Below are 22,466 nucleotides of genomic sequence, written 5' to 3'. Positions count from 1 at the left end.
TGTGAGGTTTTTTTTTTTGGTCTTGTATAGTGATGTGACTTTATGTAGCACCAGGTCCTGGAGAAACGTTGTCTCATTTCACTATGTACTGCACCGCTATATGTAGTTGAAATGACAATAAAAAGCCACTTGACTTGGCTTCACTTGGCATTCACCAGGATCCCAGCAGTAATGACTTCATGAACTACTTTACTTCCAAGATAGATACTATCAGAGATAAAATTGTAACCATGCAGAAGGCAGCCACAGTATCGCATCAGATGCAATATAGATCCCCTGAGGGAAAATTCCACTCATTCTCTATTATTAATATAGGGGGGGAGAAATTGTAAAGACTTGTTAAATCATCAAAACCAACATGTATGTTAGACCCTATGTCATCTAAACTATCAAAAGTAATGGGCTGTTATTTACTTTTGGTTGTTATTAATTCAGAATTGCCATTAAGAAAAAAAATTTAATAAAAAATAAGTAAAAAAAATTGCAAGATGGCGCCGTGAATAGCAGCCTCAGTGCTTAGCTCTCAAGTGCTCGTATTGTTTTTGTTAGTTGTTCATGTTTTTTGTTTATCAAACACCATCGTACCAGGGATGAACTGCTGAACATTCGGCAGACCACTCCACAAAATATTTCACAAGTTTTTGATTATTCCGACGTTTTGCTGAACATAGTAGTTTGCTGAGCAGCGGTGCTGGTCAAACACCTAAGGTCGCGCAGACGGGGGAAACGGGCCGACACGCTTGTGAAACGCAGAAAATGCGGACCACGAATGCCGTTGCATTCACTTGGCGAACCTCTGCTCTCTACACAAAATGGACGAACATCTTCTGCTCACCCGGACTAACAGGGATTTTTCAAACTCTGCTGCTCTGTGTTTTACAGAAACCTGGCTAAATGACACCATTGATGTAACTGTGTTAAAGAAGATTTGTTGTGCCGATGTAGAAGCACTGTTCATTAACTGGAAGCCTTTCTACTCGCCGCGGGAGTTTTGCTTGTTTATTCTTGTGTGTTTTTACATCCCTCCGCAAGTGCACGTGAGCCTGGCTTTACAAAAACTCGCCGATCTGATCACAGAGACTGAGCAACATCACCCGAACTCTGTTTTAAACATTCTTGGGGACTTTAATAAAGCCAATCTCTCTCGTGAACTGCGAAAATTCAGACAGCACGTTACCTGTCCAACCAGAGACAGTAACATACAGGATCACTGTTACACAGTAATAAAGGATGCGTATCACTCTGTCCAACGAGCTGCCTTGGGACTTTCTGATCACTGTTTGGTCCATCTCATACCAACCTACAGGCAAAAGCTGAAATCAGCTAAACCTGTACTTAGGACTGTAAAAAGATGGACTAACAAAGCAGAGTGAGATGTACAAACCTGCTTCTCCCTCACTAATTGGACTGTCTTTGAAGCTGCTGCCACAGATCTGGACGAGCTCACAGAAACGGTAACATCATATATCAGTTTCTGTGAGGACATATGCATTCCTACCAGGACTTATTTAACTTACAACAACGACAAATAATGGTTCACTGCTAAACTCAGTCAGCTCCGTCAAGCCAAAGAAGATGCTCACATCAGGTTTGCAGGTTTGAAAAGAAACCATTCTCACCTCCTGCAATCCCCCTCTCCCCACACCTGCCCTTCAACTCAGTGAAGATGATGTGTGCCAGGTCTTCAGGAACAACAAAAGAAGAAAGGCATCAGGCCCAGACGGTGTGACTCCAGCCTGTCTGAAAACCTGTACTGACCAACTGGCCCCAATCTTCACACAGATCTTCAACAGATCATTGGAGCTGTGTGTAGTACCTTCATGCTTCAAACGCTCCACCATCATCCCCATCCCAAAGAAACCCAAAATTAATGGACTTAATGATTTCAGACCCATGGCTCTAAGGTCTGTGGTCATGAAATCATTTGAAAAACTGGTTTTGGGTTATCTGAAGGACTTTACAGGACCCCTACTGGACCCCCTGCAGTTTGCCTACAGAGCAAACAGGTCAGTGGACGATGCAGTCAATATGGGACTGCATTATGTTCTGCAACACCTAAACAGACCAGGGACTTATGTGAGAACTTCAGTTCAGCCTTCAACACCATCATACCAAACCTCCTCCACCCCAAACTAACCCAGCTCTCTGTGCCCACCTCCGTCTGTCAGTGGATCAGCAGCTTCCTGACAGACAGCAGTTAGTGAGGCTGGGAAAATTCTCTGAACGGCTGAATGGTGCAGTCTACACAACTTGGAGCTCAACATACTCAAAACAGTAGAGATGATAGTGGACTTCAGGAGGAACCCCCCTGCACTCCCCCCACTCACCACCATGGACAGCACTGTGGTAACAGTGGAGTCATTCAGGTTCCTGGGCACCACCATCTCCCAGGACCTGAAGTGGGACACTCACATTGACTCCATTGTGAAAAAGGCCCAGCAGAGATTGCACTTCCGTCGTCAGCTGAGGAAGTTCAACCTGCCACAGGAACTGCTAAAACAGTTCTACTCGTTTATCATAGAATCCATCCTCTGCCCTTCCATAACTGTCTGGTTCAGCTCAGCTACCAACTCTGACCTCAGAAGACTACAGAGGGTCATCAGGACTGCTGAGAGAATCACTGGTATAACCCTCCCCACTCTCCAAGAACTGCACCTACCCAGATTGAACAAAAGGGCTAAGAAAATCACTCTGGACCCCTCACATCCAGCACACTCCATCTTTGAACTGTTGCCGCCTGGTCGACGCTATAGAGCACTAAGTACCAGGACAGCCAGACACAGGAACAGTTTCTTCCCCCAGGCGGTCCATGTCATGAACACTTGAGAACACTTATTTAACATACAGATTTGCACATTACACTGCACAAACATAATTCCTGCTTACACTTGAATGTTTATAGTATATATTGTATTTTTGCTGTTTTGCACCTGATTTTGTATATTGTATATAATTATTTTTATTATCTGTCTTGTCTTCTTATCGTGTTGCACTGTAGAGCTTCTGTCACTGAAACAAATTCCTCGTATGCGTAAACATACCTGGCAATAAAGTTGATTCTGATTCTAATTAAGATATGGCCCCAAAATCTTCAAATTGGCTATTGTTAAGCCATTAAAAAACTAAGACTGTTATTATTTTAAACCAGAAAAAGGGCTGTTCCCAAAAAAAAAATTCCAAATTAATTTTCTGCAAATTAATCATCAAGTGGCACTTTGGGAATGTATAAACACTGTACTTTTTATGGCCTTAAACTTTGTGACATTTATATATAAAAAAATGCTTTAAATTCTGTGTATTTTTCTATCAGAATTATTCTACTGGTCTACAAATAATTTCTAGAGCTCTACCAGAAGCAGCAGTCATGATGAACAGCTGATTTGTATCGAGACATCTAATGACCAAACTACATCGGAACTTGCAAATGGAAAAATCCAGTACGATTCGTGTTCACAATGCCTGTTTTTATTGAACCTTCAGCCGAAAGCGAATCGTACATAGACGTTCCGAGATGGTCTCTAAGAATGTTTGGAGTGCTTGCATATGGGCCAAAAAATTATGCAAACCGTGCTCAGACCCCTGAAAAGGATGAAAGTATGAAAACTCCCTAACACTTGATGGCTGCTCTGTTAATTCTTCTTCATCACTTAGGAACCTAGGTGTGCTGTTTGATAGCAATCTTTCCTTAGAAAGCCATGTTTGTAGCATCTGCTAATCAGCTTCTAATTAGATACTTTACTATGCTTACTAATGTATATACATGGTAAATAAGTAGTATTTACGCACACGTGAGTACAAATGGGCATGTCGTTACAGTATCCATATATATAGGCTAATAAAGACACATTACTGTTCATAAACGTCTTGTAAAATAAAGTGCTACCAAAATTTGCTCAAGTGCAATCGAACTCATTGTGCCAGCACAGGTCTCATACATGCCATTATTTTTATATTGTTTTATTAGACAGTTGTGGCCTAAAGGTTAGAGAGTCAGACTTGTATGCCAAAGGTTGCAGGTTCGAAGAGTGAATAAACAGTGTTCTCTTTTCCACCCTTAATATCATCAATCATTATTTATATTTGCACTTTTAACAATATGGATTGTATCACTAAATAGTACTAAATAGTATCAAAAATACGAGAACAGAGTCATAGTAATGTATAATGACAAGATGAAACACTCTTAAATGCAGAGATGGTCTCTTTAACCAAATACTCCCCTGGGCCAAAGTAAAATGGCTGCCACTGCATTTGTTCACTGCTTACTGTACACTTGGGATAAATGTAAAGCTAGAATTCCAAGTATGGGACACTTTTCTTGGCCACATTGTAACACACTTTCACATTTTATTGTTATTATTTATCACTCTCCATTTAATTTACTATTTACTTTTATTATTGTTTGTATTATTCAACACTTCATATTCAACATTTGTTTTTTGTTTTTTTATTATATTAGTATTATATTACTTTTATTTGTATTATAGTACTAATTATATTAATTTATTGTTTACGACTACCACTTTACTACATATATGGAATCTTATCACTTCACACAAACATTGCACATTCCATACTATTTAAACTCCACTCTACCTAAAGGGTTATTAAATATCATTGTTATTGTCCGTTTTGAAATATAAAAGGCAATATGTGTATCATTTTAGCACTTTAAAAGTATAGAAATCAACCTACCTGCTTGGTTTGTATTTGTAGATTTTGTTCCAGTGATGTTCAACTATTAGTACCTAAAGACACACAATTATGAAGCCATTTAATAATAAAAAGAAGCAAGTATTTGAATACTTAGAGCGCACTGCCATGATGACTTTCATATTAGGGTTCTGTTATTTATGAATAACTGTTATTCATGGTTTTCATGCAAGATTTAAAATAAGAAACACTTAAAAACTAAAAATAACGATATGCTAAAGGTTAGTATGATGTATTTAATATCTTGTGTGTTAGCATCGTCAAGTACTACAAACAAACGACAACTGTCACGTGAAAACACCGAACGAGCTGAACGAACTGCATAAATGTTCAGCTTAACATCAGTACATTAGTCAAACTGATAAAGAATTAAGGTTTGTGTAGTATAAAATCAACTACAAAACGAACTTCTTGTGACAGCAAACTGAAATGTAGGCAGCCCGCCTGCTAACCACTTAGCATGTCATCTAAATGTAACTTGCCATTTTGTTTATCTTACGCTTTATGCAGTTTCAGCAGCGTTATTGCATAAACGCCATCATCCCAGAAGACAGGCTGAAAAGTAATAGATGATAGCCATACGTCGCATGGATGTACGCGCTATAGTAGCTGGCATTTGCTTTTCTGATTATTTTTCAGAGAGCGAGAGAGAGAGGAAGAGAGAGATAGCGAAATAGAGAACGAGAGATTGTAGCGACTTCTAGTGCTTCCAATGAGCATTACAAAAACAGTAGCCGGCCATATAACGCAAATTATATGTATCCCACTTATGAAAATCTACACTAATGTAAATGTATAAACTAAACGGAAAATACACATTAAAATTTTAATGAAATCTACAATCTGTAAGAAATGTAATGATCCATAGACGATATAAAAGATGAAAATTATTTGTAATGTTGGGAGCAGTTCTGGCATGATACAGTTGTGCAGAAGATGACCTGAGTTCAAGTCTCAGCTAAAGATTCAGACTTTTTAAGACAATTTCAGTATTGTTTGGGATCTAAACATGTTTTTGTTTACACTCTTGTATGCTCGTTTTATAAACCATGAGGTAGAACTCTATCATGTACACAGAGAATAGAGCTCATCTGGAAATCTGGAGTTGAACACCTATTAATACAGACGACTGTATTTTTTTTTCCGCAAGAATCACAGCAAGCAAAAACAATGATGAGCACTCTGAGAAAACAACAGTCAGATGCTTGATTATGCAATTCTGTAATGCCAAGCCAGCAGAGGGAGCTCTTGCCTTAGTACTAGCTGTGCTAAGTTGCTCTAAGATCATTTCCAGTTTGAGGGCCTAATAACCATGTGGTCTCTGCAAAGTACTGTATTGTCAGTTTAACTGCCTTAGAAAGTGTTCTTTCTGTTGATTCAGAATGCTATTCATGTATATGATCTCTGCCTGTTTTGCTATTTATCGATTCACGGACCTGCTTACTTGCATTGTTTGCCTGATTGGACTGATGACCTGGTTTAGACCCATTGCCTGCTTAATTTACATTGTCTCTTGGATTTCCCCTGTACCTGTCAATGGATCGGACTGCCTTTGTGTTACTGACTCTCTGCCTGCCTTACTGTTTGTGTCTGTTGCCCTTGCGTTCAATAAACAACTGCACATGGATTCTACCACGGCCTCTGCGTCCTCTTTACAACTGCACTTTACATGTTCTTCAACATGTGATGTTGAGCACTTATTGTGTGTAAAAGTACTAATAGTTTATGTGAATGTTATTTATAAACCTGTTACAGTTTTTTTTTTTTTTTTGAGTGTTTATGATTCTGGGAACAAAAGTAAAACTATCTCCTAAAAATGTGGTAAAAATATAAGGCCATATTGTTCTAATAATTTTATGACTTATGATGTTACCCCACCTTTTAGAAGAATGTTCTTAAAACAAAAATAAAACTACCCACTAAATGTTGTCACTGAACAATTTTAAAATGTTTTTAGAGAATGTTATCATTGTAATCATTTGAGAGAACATTCTGAGGACAAAAACAAAACACCCGCTAAAACATTGTAGGAATTTTAGGGAATGTTCTAACAGTGTTATCAAAAATATTTCTACAATGTTTGTTGGAGAATGTTATTGTCATGCATATAAGCAATATAATTGCAAATAGGCAGGCAAGCTGAACATACACCACACATACAAACAACAAAGTCAAACCAACTGAATTCAAACACACTGGACTTAAATACACAATGTAATTGACAACTCAAAACACCTGAACACAATGAGAAAATTAGGAGCAACGAAAACACAGAGCATGTGGTACAAGAAACAAAAATAAAATTATCTGCTAAAAATACTGTAAGAATGTAAGGGAATGATGTTCTAACAATGCCATTAATAGACATTTTTAGAATGTGTTTAGAGAATGTTGTCCTATCATTTGAGAAAACGATCTGGAAACCAAAATAAAACTATTCGCTAAACACATTGTAAGAATTTTAGGGAATGATGTTCTAACAATGTCACCAATAAACATTTTTAGAATATGTTTAGAGAATGTTATTGAGATAACAATCTGGGAACAAAAATAAAACTACCCACTAAAAACATTGTAAGAATGTTAGGGAATGATGTTCTAACAATGTTATTAATAAACATTTTTAAAGAATATTATACTTAATTTATACTTTTTATTTTGAGAGAACATTCTGGGAACTAAAATAAAACTACTGGCTAAAAACATTGCATGGTAATTTTTGGTAATTTTAAAACAAACAATTACTAGCTGGGAGCTTGAAGAATACAGCAGAGATCAGTTACGGTCTTTTTTTATAAATTAATCTACTTGTAATCGTTGTCAGACAACTGACTTTTTTTGTCTTCTCTCAACACATTTTACTAGGTTTTTTTTTTTCTAAAAAACATCCTGACTAAATGTATGATCAAGTGAAACGTTATTGTCATGAATGAACGGTCTGAGGCGAGCGGATCCATGTGCAGGCTTTTATTAAACGAAGGCATGGTCATAACAGGCAGGCGTCGAACAGGGCTAACAGATATATAGGAGGCGAGGCAATTACAAAATCCAGAGACAGGCGGAGGTCAGGTCAGGCGGCAAACGATCAGAGAATCAGAATACAGACAGGGTCAAAACCAGAAACAATAATCCACGAACGATATAACTACAATACAACAGGCTAAACAATGCAACCTGCAGTTGAGTGGCTTGCTGCAGTATTTATAGTCCTGGGACAGGAAGTTGTCGCAGAGGGAGTGGATGCAGATCACCCAGAGGTCAGGGCTCCCTGGGCGCTGGAGGCTTTGCACGAGGCGCGGGCGCTGGAGGCTTTGCACGAGGCGCGGGCGCTGGAGGCTTTGCACGAGGCGCGGGCGCTGGAGGCTTTGCACGAGGCGCGGCGCTGGAGGCTTTGCACGAGGCGCGGGCGCTGGAGGCTTTTTGCACGCAGGCGCGGGCGCGCTGGGCTTTGCACGAGGCGCGGGCGCTGGAGGCTTTACGCAGGCGCGGGCGCTGGACGCTTTGCAGCGCGGCGCTGGGCGCTGGGCGCTGGGCGCTGCACGCAGGCGCGGGCGCTGGGCGCTTTACCGCAGCGCGGGCGCTGGGCGCTTTACGCAGGCGCGGGCGCTGGACGCTTTACGCAGCGCGCGGGCGCTGGACGCTTTACCAGGCGCGCGGCGCTGGGCGCTTTACGAGGCGCGGGCGCTGGAGCGCTTTACACGAGGCGCGGGCGCTGGAGGCTTTACAGGCGCGGCGCTGGGCGCTGCTGGGCGCGCGCGGGCGCTTGAGGCGCGGGCAGGCGCTCCATCTTGCGAAGCGCGCTCGCAGGGCATCCATCTTGGGAAGCGGCGCTGGGCAGGCGGCATCCATCTTGGGAAGCGCTGGGCGCGGCATCCATCTTGGGAAGCGGCTCTGGGCAGGCGGCATCCATCTTGGGAAGCGGCTCTGGCAGGCGCGGCGCTGGGAAGCGGCTCGGGCAGGCGCATCCATCTGGAGCGCTTTGCACCGCAGGCGCGGGCGCTGGAGGCTTTGGGCAGGCGCATCCATCGCTGGAGGCGCTGGGCGCGGCGCATCCATCTTTTGAAGCGGCGCTGGGCTGGCGGCATCCATCTTGGGAAGCGGCTCTGGGCAGCGGCATCCATCTTGGGAAGCGGCTCTGGGCAGGCGGCATCCATCTTGGGAAGCGGCTCTGGGCAGGCGGCATCCATCTTGGGAAGCGGCTCTGGGCAGGCGGCATCCATCTTGGGAAGCGGCTCTGGGCAGGCGGCATCCATCTTGGGAAGCGGCTCTGGGCAGGCGGCATCCATCTTGGGAAGCGGCTCTGGGCAGGCGGCATCCATCTTGGGAAGCGGCTCTGGGCAGGCGGCATCCATCTTGGGAAGCGGCTCTGGGCAGGCGGCATCCATCTTGGGAAGCGGCTCTGGGCAGGCGGCATCCATCTTGGGAAGCGGCTCTGGGCAGGCGGCATCCATCTTGGGAAGCGGCTCTGGGCAGGCGGCATCCATCTTGGGAAGCGGCTCTGGGCAGGCGGCATCCATCTTGGGAAGCGGCTCTGGGCAGGCGGCATCCATCTTGGGAAGCGGCTCTGGGCAGGCGGCATCCATCTTGGGGGAAGCGGCTCTGGGCAGGCGGCATCCATCTTGGGAAGCGGCTCTGGGCAGGCGGCATCCATCTTGGGAAGCGGCGCTGGGCAGGCGGCATCCATCTTGGGAAGCGGCTCTGGGCAGGCGGCATCCATCTTGGGCAGGCGGCCATCTGGGCAGGCGGGCATCCATCTTGGGAAGCGGCTCTGGGCAGGCGGCGGCATCCATCTTGGGAAGCGGCTCTGGGCAGGCGGCATCCATCTTGGGAAGCGGCTCTGGGCAGGCGGCATCCATCTTGGGAAACGGCTCTGGGAAGGCGTGGCCATCTCTGGAAGCTGCGCTGGGCAGGCGGCCATCTTGGGAAGCATTTCGGGGAAGGCGGCCATCTTGGGAAGCATTTCGGGGAAGGCGGCCATCTTGGGCAGCGGCTCGGGGGAGGCGGCCATCTTGTGAAGCGGCTCTGGGAAGGCGGCGGCCATCTTGGCCAGCGGCTCGGGGAAGGCGGCCATCTTGGGCAGCGGCTCGGGGAAGGCGGCCATCTTGGGCAGCGGCTCGGGAAGGCGGCCATCTTGGGCAGCGGCTCGGGGAAGGCGGCCATCTTGGGCAGCGGCTCGGGGAAGGTGGCCATTACTGGAGTTGATGTGTTGTCCTTCTCCTCCTCAACACCCAACGTAAAAGCTGACCCCACAGTCACTAAACCAAACTCAATAAACTGAGCAAGCGACTCACGTGGACCCTCGCGAACAAGTTTAGATTTGAGCGGCTGATGTACTCCCTCATGATACAACTCAATCAATAAACAGTCCGGTATGTCAGAGAGGTAAGCCATGTCTAAAAACTCTTGAGTATAATCCTCAATCGATCGGGTACCTTGCTTGAGGGCCAATAAACGTCTAGCGAGGGTCCTACCTGGCCATGGATCAGGTGAAAAGCCGCTGGATCCTGGTGCGAGGTTGCATTCTGTCATGAATGAACGGTCTGAGGCGAGCGGATCCATGTGCAGGCTTTTATTAAACGAAGGCATGGTCATAACAGGCAGGCGTCGAACAGGGCTAACAGATATATAGGAGGCGAGGCAATTACAAAATCCAGAGACAGGCGGAGGTCAGGTCAGGCGGCAAACGATCAGAGAATCAGAATACAGACAGGGTCAAAACCAGAAACAATAATCCACGAACGATATAACTACAATACAACAGGCGAAACAATGCAACCTGCAGTTGAGTGGCTTGCTGCAGTATTTATAGTCCTGGGACAGGAAGTTGTCGCAGAGGGAGTGGATGCAGATCACCCAGAGGTCAGGGCTCCCTCTGCTGGCTTGGTGACAGTTATGAGGTTTTATTAATTCCAACAAACTCTAGACTTAGCAGGTGTGTTCCAATTGACAGGGCTTACTACTCCCTAAGCACGGGAAAACTGGACATAGCTGACAATAATTCAGAATGCAATTATGTATAAATTATCGTCAAAATTTATACTTAGACTACAGATAGTGGTTTCATCTGGTGCACTTTGTTTTCCACATGCAGGCTCATTAACTCTCAAATAAAAAAATAAAATATCCCTGCTGAAAGAAATAATTGAACCCTGCCCAAAACACAATAGAAATTCATTGCATTTAATGGTAATTGTATTAGTTTTGATGGAAAGTATAATGGTGTCTTCTGGTATGTGATGGATTCTCATAACACATGGTTTTACTGGAAAACATGAATGGTTCTTAATGATATTTTAATAGTAACCGTTAGAATTTCTGTGATGGTTTCTATTTTTTTTATTATTATTATTATTTTTTTTAGGAAATATGATGATGTAATCACAATGTTGCTTCGATACATAGAACTCAGCAAAATCAGGTTCTGCATGTTCCCTTATTCACTATGCTGTTTGTTGTGCCTCGACATTCAAAATTGACATTATATATATATATATATATATATATATATATATATATATATATATATATATATATATATATTTTTTTTTTTTTTTTTTTTTTTTTTTGTATTTCTCTGAACACTGCATATGCTTTATCAATGTAAGACATTCAATTTACATACATTCCTTTCGACCAGAATAACACTAGATATACATTGTATGGACATGTAAGATCATTCTGGGAAACTGCCTTGTTTATCCACCAGTTTGAGAGGACCATACTTGCCTTTCCCATTGTAATGGAAGCAGACTTACACAAGAGGTTCAGTTGGGGCCAGTTCTCCTCTGGCCAGATGTACAGCACAATTTCCAGTTGAAACACATCTATGTCAGATTGTGCAAAGGACTTATAGTGTGTGTGTGTGTGTGTGTCTTTACTGTAAGGGTCCCCCCTTTCCTGAAGAACAGAATCCAAAGGCCCTGGTCGAAGGTTAATGCGCGTTCTTATCTTTTTCTTGCTCTTTTTAAAAGTCACTTATATTTATTAATCTTTTGCTTTTCCAATTTTAATTCTGACCCTTCACGTAATTTTATCGGACTCCAATCTTTTGTGATTTTAGTTATATTATATTTAAAAGTAACTGCTGATTCTAGTTGTGACTAAATTTGGATCATTAATTAACTATAATACTTCCCAGTTTCGACTTATCATTCATTAGGAGTCTGGGTCGCTTAGAGACCTGTTTGGCCAGAACAGACTCACAACACATCTAGGCTAGTCCAGGTCTTAGACAGCGTCTAACATAGGAGACATTAAGTACACTTGACAGGGCTCTTGAAGTGCAACTGCCACTGCTTACTATTCCAATAGTAAGCATTTTCTTTGCAGCTGTGTGCTTCTCCAATTGCTCTGTAAAAAAAAAATTAAAAATTACACAGATTCATGTCACACATTACACTTAATAGCTAATAGTATTTGACACTAATATGGAATAAAGAATTTCAATAAGAACTTGAAATTTGTAGTGGTTGCTTTTCTAAACATCTGACTTCTGAGTAAACTAGATTAGAACTAGCAATGGTGGTTTACACTGAGGTGAAAATTTAAAAAATGTTATAGCAGAAATATTTTTCTTGTGTTTCATACATTTAATATAATAAAATATATAATAAAAATAAATTAGTTAAAAAGTAATAACTTTATGTAACTGAGACATAGGGTGTGCTATACTGACAAAAATTATATTTCAATACCTTCTGGGGTTTTATAGACAACAAAAATTAGACAATATTTTGCTTAGTGTGTTATTGTGCTGACATTTTAAGGATTACCATGGACTCCTAAAGTTTTGATATTCTGTGTGGTGGTCACTGGTCACTTCACAGCAGTTATAGAATTTTATATTTTCCATAATGTTTAAATTGAGTTTTACCTTTTATGGGCAATTAAATTTTTATAAAGCCAGTTTTATAAAAGTGTTCATCATCTTTTGAGACGATTTCTTGTATTTTAGTTGTCAATTAGAAAAAGACATTTGGGCCATTACCAAGCAAATGAAATAATATTAACAAAATTCATTTTTGCAATGTGTTTTGTAACCCTAACCCTAACCCTCAACCCTAACACTAACCCTGACAAAATACATCTGAAGTGGCATTAAGAAGTAATTACACACTGTTTAATGCAGGACATGAATAATTTTAACTACAGTTCCAACTGCATAAATAACACTGTGAATTGTTAATAAGTCATTGCGGCTGAATCAAATGATTTAATGATTAATTCATGAACAAAACACTGCCATATTGCATAACAGACAATATTTTGTCTAAAGCATAAGTTCATTAATATACGCATCTTGATTATTAAACTTTATAAAGTTAATATCACATTTGTAATAATGTTGCTTTGTGGAAGATAAAAAAATGTTACTCTTCATGTGATGTTGATTAATTCTTTAAAATAACATAAATGCATACATTCTCTTATAATTTCTGCAAAAGACTGAATATCATGAACACAGTTTGATGCACAAGTACCTTCATCATGTAATGTATACATGCACTTTGTAATTGGGTTTTGACTTTTGCGACATTCATCAAGACCCACATCTTTAAAACAGCAATTACGATATTACTGTCTGTACAAAATATATTGTGTCCTAGAATAAAACATCCATAAGTAGGGCTTTATTAAAAGACACAGCCAGTTTACAGGCAGGGTCAGACAATGACAAACAGAGAATAATCAGGAAACAAGCAAGGGTCAATCCAAACAGAGTATAAACAGTGTCCAAGACAGCATGCGAAGAGTAAATCTAGTAATCAGGCAGAGATCGGTACATGGGTACATGGTACACAAAGACACAGGGGAAAAAAAAGCTTTGTAGAGCAATACTCTGCAGTTTGGTCAGAATCTGAGCTAAATCTTAAACAGGATAGCAAGTTAAAAATGGGGGCAAAGTGGTGAGGTGGGGAGCCATGGTGAAAAGAAATGGTGAAGCTGGGAGCCATTGCATTGTGGGCAGATCAGGGAGCTATTGAGGTGCGGGCAGAGTGCAGACGGAGCAGCAGCTCACCCAGGCAGTGCAGACAGAATAGAAGCCCACCTGGGCAGCCCAGATAGAACAGGAGCTCAATAGGGCAGCACAGAGGACCACCACTCAGGAACAGGCAGCGCTGGAGACCAACTGAACAGCACTAAAAACCCCCTTGGCAGGAGGTAGCGTTGATGGGAACCACCACCATACTATGAGCTGAGGGGAGCACCGCCACTTGAAGAGATTTTGCAGCATCAGCTGCGCCTCGGGAGACATTATCGTGGCTGCTGCCATATCAGAGAGATCTGTGTTGCTGTATGCAGTCCAAACGCAACACAAAGCAATCTCCATCATGGGGAGCACCACAAGCTCAACAGGATAGCCCAGGAGATATCAGCTGGTCATACTGACATCAGCAGTGGGTCCTCCTCGCTAGATGCCAGTCTGGGATACTTTTGCAAATACTTTTTCATACAGTGTGTATTTCTTTTGTAAACTGTTCTTTGCATTTTTCAATAAAATGTATTTTACTCATCCTTTCTAGTTCTCTTCTTTCTTAATGTCTAATTTCTGTTATTAATGTCAATATCTTTGTTTATCACAAAGGTTCTATCCATCCTATAGTCAGAATCTATATACCGTAAATTCCGGACTATAAAGCGCACCTGAATATAAACCGCATCCGCTCTATTTAAAAAAAAAAAATAAAAAAATAAACAAGCCACACCTGCATACAATTTGAAAAGATAGAGTTTGACAGGATTGGTAATTTTTCGTCCTTCTATCTGCTTCTACCGACTTATATCTGCTAAAGAGGAACTAGCGTATTCTTCTTGAACTAGCGTATTCTTCTTTGCATTTATTTTGTCTTAGTTTTCATTCTAATTCCGGTTAGAGCGCCCCTAGCGGTGGAAAAAAATCTGCAGAATAGCCGCACCTTTGTATGAGCCGCATGGTTCAAAACCTATGAAAAAAGTAGCGGCTTATAGTCCAGAATTTACGGTACTCAGGATAGATCATCTGTCTCCTTAATGTCTTGATCAATCACAGTCAAATTCTTTTTGGATTTTGGAAAAATCCAGAACGCCATTTTTAAATATAGATAAAGTTATCATGGTTACCACAAAGACTGGTTTGTCTAAGCAGGCTTATTTCCATTTTCATTTAACCCTTGGACACTTATCACCATTATCCTGAAAAAAAGTATATTCCATTGTCTTGCAATAAAGTAACACAAAGCCTTCTACTCAGTTTCTTTTAAGTCTTTAGAGACTTTACTTCTTTACAGTACTTGTTACTTCTGCTATTAGAGATCTTTAAGTCTTATTACATTCTAAACATATGTATTTTATTGTAATTAGTAAAATTTTATACTTACAGTGCCAGACAACCAAGCCATTACCAATGAACATAATTCCGTTTTTTTCTGCCTTATACTTCAAATTCAAATTCAAATTCAAATTTTATTTGTCACATACACATACATGGTACGACATGCAGTGAAATGTTCTTTACAATCGTCCAGCATCAAAATAGAAAACAAAATTTAAATATATATATATATATATATATATATATATATATATATATATATATATATATATATATATATTTTTTTTTATATATATATATATATATATATATATATATATATATATATATATATATATATATATATATATATATATATATATATATCTTCTTCAGTACCCTGGCATAGACTTTCCCAGGGAGGCAGAGGAGTGTGATCCCCCTGTAGTTGGAACACACCCTAAAAAGTGGGACCACTGCGGTCTGAGATGAAGAAGAATGAGATGCTTTACTATCCGAGAAGATAAAAAACGTCATCCATAATTACCACAAAAGACTTCACACTGTCATTGATGTTACATACCACAGTTTATAAAGTATTATAAACTGGGGTATGTAAACTTTTTATCAGGGTCATTTGGTTAATTTCTGTTGTCATTATGATTTAAAAAGAGTAAACAATCTTGACTCTTAATAAATGGCTTCAGCCAAACACTAACCATGAGTAAATGAAGATTTGATCAAATTCATGATTCACAGTAGAATATTAAAACTTTTTTTGCAGGAAGATTGAGCTTGGTAATTAAACTCTGAGTGCAAAAGGATGCAGAGCTCCCAGCATCCAGGAAAGTGTATGTTGTCACAACTTTACTTCTTTCCTTAGATGTCACACATACAGGTACAATAGACAATGCACCAGTACCACCAGTAAGACCATTAAATTGAATAGAGACCAAAGAACTGCCCATTGTTGGCTTAGATTCTCTACCATACTGATTGCATTTTTTTTCCAATGAAAGAATATGAAGAAGACTTGGATGTTTGAGGTAGCAGATTGGCTTCTCTCCTTACAATCATGGTTGATATTCCCTGGACATAAATAACCAAAATAAAATAAAAATTTCTTCTTCAGAAAATTTGTATTTCCATGACATTTTCCAGCAAGCTTTTTAAAAGAGTTAAAGGGATGTTCACCTTCACAGAGGAAACAGATCTTGTTTACCAACTTCTTACTGCATTCTGTTCCTCCAGAAGTTGTAGTAAATCTAGTTGCAAAACTACTTCTAGATTTTGGACAGGGTGATCTGGTATTCAAGTTTATACCTTCATTAGGCAAAACATCTTGAATGTTTCCAAATACTGGATCCATAATTATCTTCATTTGTCTTTCTATGAAGCAAACAATATGAGAAAAACTAAGCTTCATCATTGCATCTTTCCAGTAAATCATATGCCACTATCCTCCTTTTTTCTCTGAGCTTATAAGGAAGCTTTGCAACAATGGCCTGCAATCTATTGTGTAATATGCAAATCTGTATGTTAAATAAATAAGTGTTCTCAAGTGTTCATGACATGGACCGCCTGGGGGAAGAAACTGTTCCTGTGTCTGGCTGTCCTGGTACTTAGTGCTCTATAGCGTCGACCAGACGGCAACAGTTCGAAGATGGAGTGTGCTGGATGTGAGGGGTCCAGAGTGATTTTCTTAACCCTTTTGTTTAATCTGGATTGGTACAGTTCTTGGAGAGTGGGGAGGGTTGTACCAATGATTCTTTCAGCAGTCCTGACTACCCTATGTAGTCTTCTGAGGTCAGAGTTGGTAGCTGAGCTGAACCAGACAGGGAAGTGCAGAGGATGGATTGTATGATGGCCGAGTAGAACTGTTTCAGCAGCTCCTGTTGCAGGTTGAACTTCCTCAGCTGATGAAGGAAGTACAATCTCTGCTGGGCCTTTTTAACAATGGAGTCAATGTGAGTGTCCCACTTCAGGTCCTGGGAGATTGTGGTGCCCAGGAACCTGAATGATGACTCCACAGTTACCACAGTGCTGTCTATGGTGGTGAGTGGGGGGAGTGCAGGGGGATTCCTTCTGAAGTCCACTATCATCTCCTGTTTTGAGCGTGTTGATCTCCAAGTTGTTCAGACTGCACCATTCAGCCAGCTCTTTGACCTCCTGTCTGTAAGCAGACTCATCACCATCCTGTATGAGGCCGATGACTGTGGTGTCGTCTGCAAACTTCAGGAGTTTGACAGAGGCGTCTTTAGAGGTGCAGTCATTCGTGTAGAGGGAGAAGAGCAGTGGCGAGAGGACACAACCCTGAGGGGCTCCAGTGCTGGTTGTGCGGGTGCTGGATGAGAATTTTCCCAGCATCACTACCTGCTGTCTGTCTGTCAGGAAGCTGCTGATCCACTGACATACGGAGGTGGGCACCGAGAGCTGGGTTAGTTTGGGGTGGAGGAGGTTTGGTATGATGGTGTTGAAGGCCGAACTGAAGTCCACAAACAGGATCCTCACATAAGTCCCTGGTCTGTCTAGGTGTTGCAGAACATAATGCAGTCCCATATTGACTGCATCGTCCATAGTCCTGGTAGGAATGCATATGTCCTCACAGAAATTGATATATGATGTTACCGTTTCTGTGATCTCGTCCAGTGCTTTGATGCAACCTGTGTTGTTAAAAGCGCTATATAAATAAAAATAATTGAAAATGATTGATCTGTGGCAGCAGCTTCAAAGACAGTCCAATCAGTGAGAGAGAAGCAGGTTTGTAAATCCCACTCTGCTTCGTTAGTCCATCTTTTTACAGCCCTAAGAACAGGTTTAGCTGATTTCAGCTTTTGCCTGTAGGTCGGTATGAGATGGACCAAACTGTTAGGGTTATGTATTGACATTTTGCAACTTTGACCCTTCAGTTTCAGCTTCCATCTGGTATAACACTTTTTGTTCTAGGTCATGACATGACATGGCCTCTATATAGTGTCTTAGACTGGTATGGGCGCCAGGGGAATCTGAGGCAATGAAGATTCTGACGCCCAAAAAGATATGTGGCGAACATATCTGGAGTCTTTGTTTTGCCAGTTGTTTTTACTTATCTTGCTCTGTCCTTTTTCTCTATAAATAAAGTGACTTGCGATCTGAGATTCGGAGGCAAAGCAGGGAGGCAAAAGGGAGGTTAAGGAGAAACCTGCTTCTCTCCCGCTTGCAATCGACAGCGCAATCCTTGCAAGCTTTAAAATCCAAAAACTTGTCTTGTGTTTTATTTCGCCTTGAGTTGATCCTTCCTGGTAAAGAGCCGTTTGAGTGAAATAGTCTCAACACAAACAGTGATCAGAAAGTCCCAGGGCAGCTCGTTGGACAGAGTGATATGCATCCTTTATTATGGTGTAGCAGTGATCCAGTATGTTACGGTCTCTGGTTGGACAGGTAATGTGCTGTCTGAATTTTGGCAGTTCACGTGAGAGGTTGGCTTTATTAAAGTCCCCAAGAATGATTAAAACAGAGTCCGGGTGTTGTTGCTCAGTCTCTGTGATCAGATTGGCGAGTTTTTGTAAAGCCAGGGTCATGTGCACTTGCGGAGGGATGTAAACACACACCAGAATAAACAAGCAAAACTCCTGCGGCGAGTAGAAAGGCTTGCAATTAATGAAGAGTGCTTCTACATCGACGCAACACATCTTCTTTAACACAGTTACATCTGTACACCACCTTTCATTGATGTAAAAGCATGTCCTGCCGCCGCACGATTTCCCTGTTAATTCTGCGACGCGATCCGCTCTAAACAGCTGAAAGCCTGGCAGACTTAATGCGCTGTCTGGAATTGCATTGTTTAGGTTTGCAGGTTTCTGTGAAACACAGAGCAGCAGAGTTTGAAAAATCCCTATTAGTCCGGGTAAGCAGAAGAAGTTTGTCCATTTTGTTGGGTAGAGAGCAGAGGTTCGCCAAGTGAATGAAGTGTGTGGGCTGCACACTGTGCTCCAGAGGCCTTACCTGCCTACAAGTCTGCTGCTCCAGAGGCCTCACATGTCGACAGGTCCACTTCAGCACATCTAGATGTGTTGGCTTTGGCCATAGAACCTCTAGAGGTAGCTGACATTCACAAACTCATGGACTGGACTATAACTGTCATGAAAGCCATTCATGAACATATGGCCTGTCCTGTCATTGCCATGGAGCCCGTCCATCAACTCACGGTTTGTCCTATCATAGCCATGGAAGGCCGCCCATAAACTCATGGTGTAAAAACATAAACCTTGTTTTTGGGGAGGGTTCTTTTTTCAATTAGAGGTGTTATAGGGTAGTTTCTGATGCATGAGATCCAAACAACAAAACCTTTCCTCCAAGGGGCCTCATTTTTATTCATGATATGGTTATTATAGATCAGTGGTTCCCAACCTTTTTTAACTCACAGCCCACACAACCAAACACATATGTTTCCGCGGCCCACTGCAAAAAAAATTAAATGAACCTGTTATTTGTGTCGGGTTAGTAACTGAGCTCCCACACATGTGAAACCTAGCGCTAGGTACTCGCTGCTATATTTTCTTCTTTTAGGTTTATTTTGAGTCTTTTCTGTGTCCTGCTTACTTGTAGATGAAGTATTTTCCCTTTTCAGCGATCCCGTTGTCAACCATTTATCCATGTTTACATCTGTTTTGGCATGTATGCAGCAAAAATATGTTACATAGCCTATTACATAGCCTATTGTTTTTACAACGTCGGGTTGTTTTTAAACCAATCAACGACCTGGAATAGTGAACGCATAGTAACAGTTTATTATTATTTTTTGTTATTTAATTAATTATGATATTTAATTATTGCTACACATTTTTACGTACATTAGCAATATTATTATTTCTATTGATAATAACTGGCGGCCCCCCCTGCAATACCGTTGCAACAAAACCCACTGGGGGCCATGGCCTGAGTTTGAAAACCACTGTTATAGATAATTTTAACTCACAGTTTTGGATGCTTCCACATATCCACCAAAAGACACTGTCAAAAAAAGTTGTGCTTCCCTCCCATTACACACCTGACATCTCTTACTCTTTGCCTAACTATATATTCATTAAGGTCTTAATTGTTCATGACAGGTAAACATTACTATTTGATGCAATATCAATGCAAAGAGTCATAAAAGCCAAAAAAACATAGCATCAATCAGTCCTCTGTAGGCATAAAAGTAATCACTCTGTTATATTTCCATGCTGCCATAAAACAAACAAAGCTTTGTCGCACGTCTCTCGAGTAAAATGGTTTTAGTTTGTACTCTCACAGAATGCACAGAAGTCCATTTTTATTTGGAAAGATTTCCAAAAATTATCCCATCAGCCAAGATCCATGTGAAGCCATCAAATCAACAATGACAATGATATAACCAGGAACAAAGTTTCTCCTTATTCCATTTCTGCCGGTCTTGAAGCAAAGGCAAGTATTTGTTTTTCTATCTTTTCCTGAATAAGTCACAAATATACCAGACTATATCTCCTTTAACTGTTGATATATATGATTCAAGAGGAGTGTGAAAATATGCCAATCCTTATCCAGAATGATTGAATGCTTTCTTTCCTCGGGCATAGCAGAATTCTTTAATTGTCCTCCAACTCTCAGAAGACTGTCTTGGTAGACAGGATCCAAATTAAACAACTTACTGTATTTTTCTTTTTTGATTTGGTTTGATTTGGTGTGACCACAGAGCCTTTTCATTTGTGAAGCTCTTTCTCCGTGTTCTTAGAAGTTTGACTCTATTGTTTCAGAATTTTCTTCAAGAACCATGCAACAGCAACATTATCCAGTCTGAAAAATGAGTAATCAGTCTATAAGTAACATTTGATGCATTTAGCATTTCATTTACAACACTGCTATTTACACACAAATTTTTCTCTTAAATTCACACTCTTTTATCTCAGGGTCCTCAGCATAATAATAATCACATAAGAGTGCAGTCAAATCTTTGAACTGGCCATTCTTCCACAGGTTTCCTCAGATAACCTGGTACATTTATCCAGGTTCAGACCCCTGGTACAATATAATACAAGCCAAACGCTGCATCCTCACACCACAATGGTCAGACACAAGACTGCACATGAGGGGAACTTAAGTAGAGGGGAAATTAAAGAGTTAACGAGCCACAGGTGAGAAGGCAGCTAAAGTGGTTGATCAGATAATAATGGGGAGGGAAACACAGACAAGCACATGGCAAACTGTCAGACAGAGGCCAAAAAACAACAACAACATACTGATAAGATTGAAATCATGACAATATGAAGACAACTGCGCACAAGATGTCTATGCTGACCTTGTCTGCATTGTTCCAGACAATATAAGCAATCAAATTTATTTTTGTCTTCTATTCCATCAGGCCTGGTTCCAGATAGGAGATGTAGGGTGGGCCAAGTGATGGAAAAGTTGATATACTTTTAATTTATGTTCCCATATATTTCTCCAAAAAACTAAATAATTAATTATGTTATAAACAGAGACATTTAACACTAGTCTTGCATTTAATTCACCCCAAAACGGGCCAATAGCATTTTTGCTATTTCAGAGAGCAAGGATCATTATGAAATAAATATTAAATCACAACAGAAGTGCAAAACGTCTCCAGGTTACGAATGTAACCATGGTTCCTCAAAGGAATGAGATGCTGTCGATGACGCTATGGGGATGAGTACTTGAAAGCATCTAGTTAAGTTGCTGCTGGCCAGCTCTCAAAAGGGAGGAGGATTGAAAGCTGTGCCTTGACCGTAGGGACCTTAAGACTGTAGGGGCCACTGAGAGGGCCTGAAGGTCACCTACTCTCCTCAGAGAACACAGTGCTAGCAACAATCTGATCTTTATCGCCCGCAGATGATCAGAGATGGGCTCAAATGGTGGCTCACAGAGGGCCTCTAATACCACAGCCAGATCCCATGTTGGAACCCGGGATCATAATGGAGACTTCAACCTCAGCGCACCACGGAGGAAACATGCCACTAGTGAGTCTCTACCAACTGAGTGTCCACCGAGAGGGGCATGCTAGGCCGAAAAGCCCCGCCACATACACCTTCAGAGTGGTGTGGGAGACTCTGGTGGAGAATCTCGCCTGCAGGAACTCCAGCACTGTACCAACAGGGCACTCAACTGGATCGAGCCGGCAGTCTCTACACCATGCAGTGAAAAGCTTCCACTTCAGGGCATACAGTTTCCTCATGGATGGAGCTCTGGACTGGAGGATGGTCTCTTCAACCTCAGTTGAAAGACCTGAGGCTATGAGCTGCGCCCTCTCAGAGGCCACTCCCACAGCCTCCACAACTCCGAATGAGGGTGCACAATGTTGCCCCCTGCCTGTGAGAGGAGGTCCTTCCTGACTGGGCTCTTCCACGGAGACCTGTCTAGGAAGGCCCTCAGGTCCGAGAACCATACCCGGCCCGGTCAGAATAGAGCTACAAGGAGTAGGCTTACTGCATCCCGGTGCACTCTCTCC

General features: G+C 41.6%; 1 protein-coding gene across 6 annotated transcripts in view; it reads right to left on the bottom strand.

Moving 5' to 3' along the window:
• The window catches only part of def8 (differentially expressed in FDCP 8 homolog), a 57,935-nt gene extending 52,551 nt beyond the window's left edge, over positions 1–5,384 (bottom strand). For 3 of the 6 annotated variants that reach the window (XM_043264461.1, XM_043264464.1, XM_043264466.1), the window contains exons 1-2: positions 5,213–5,383; positions 4,696–4,748 (exon numbers count right to left, since the gene is read on the bottom strand). The gene's annotated coding sequence lies outside the window, so the exon portion shown is untranslated. Of the gene's footprint in view, positions 1–4,695; positions 4,749–5,195 lie in introns of all 6 variants that reach the window. The other 3 variants (XM_043264462.1, XM_043264463.1, XM_043264467.1) reach the window with 3 other exon arrangements.
• Positions 5,385–22,466: the final 17,082 nt, after the last annotated feature.

This window comes from Puntigrus tetrazona, chromosome 18 (genome assembly GCF_018831695.1).
Source record: "Puntigrus tetrazona isolate hp1 chromosome 18, ASM1883169v1, whole genome shotgun sequence".
NCBI lineage: Eukaryota > Metazoa > Chordata > Actinopteri > Cypriniformes > Cyprinidae > Puntigrus > Puntigrus tetrazona.
This window is presented reverse-complemented; position numbering and strand designations above follow the sequence as displayed.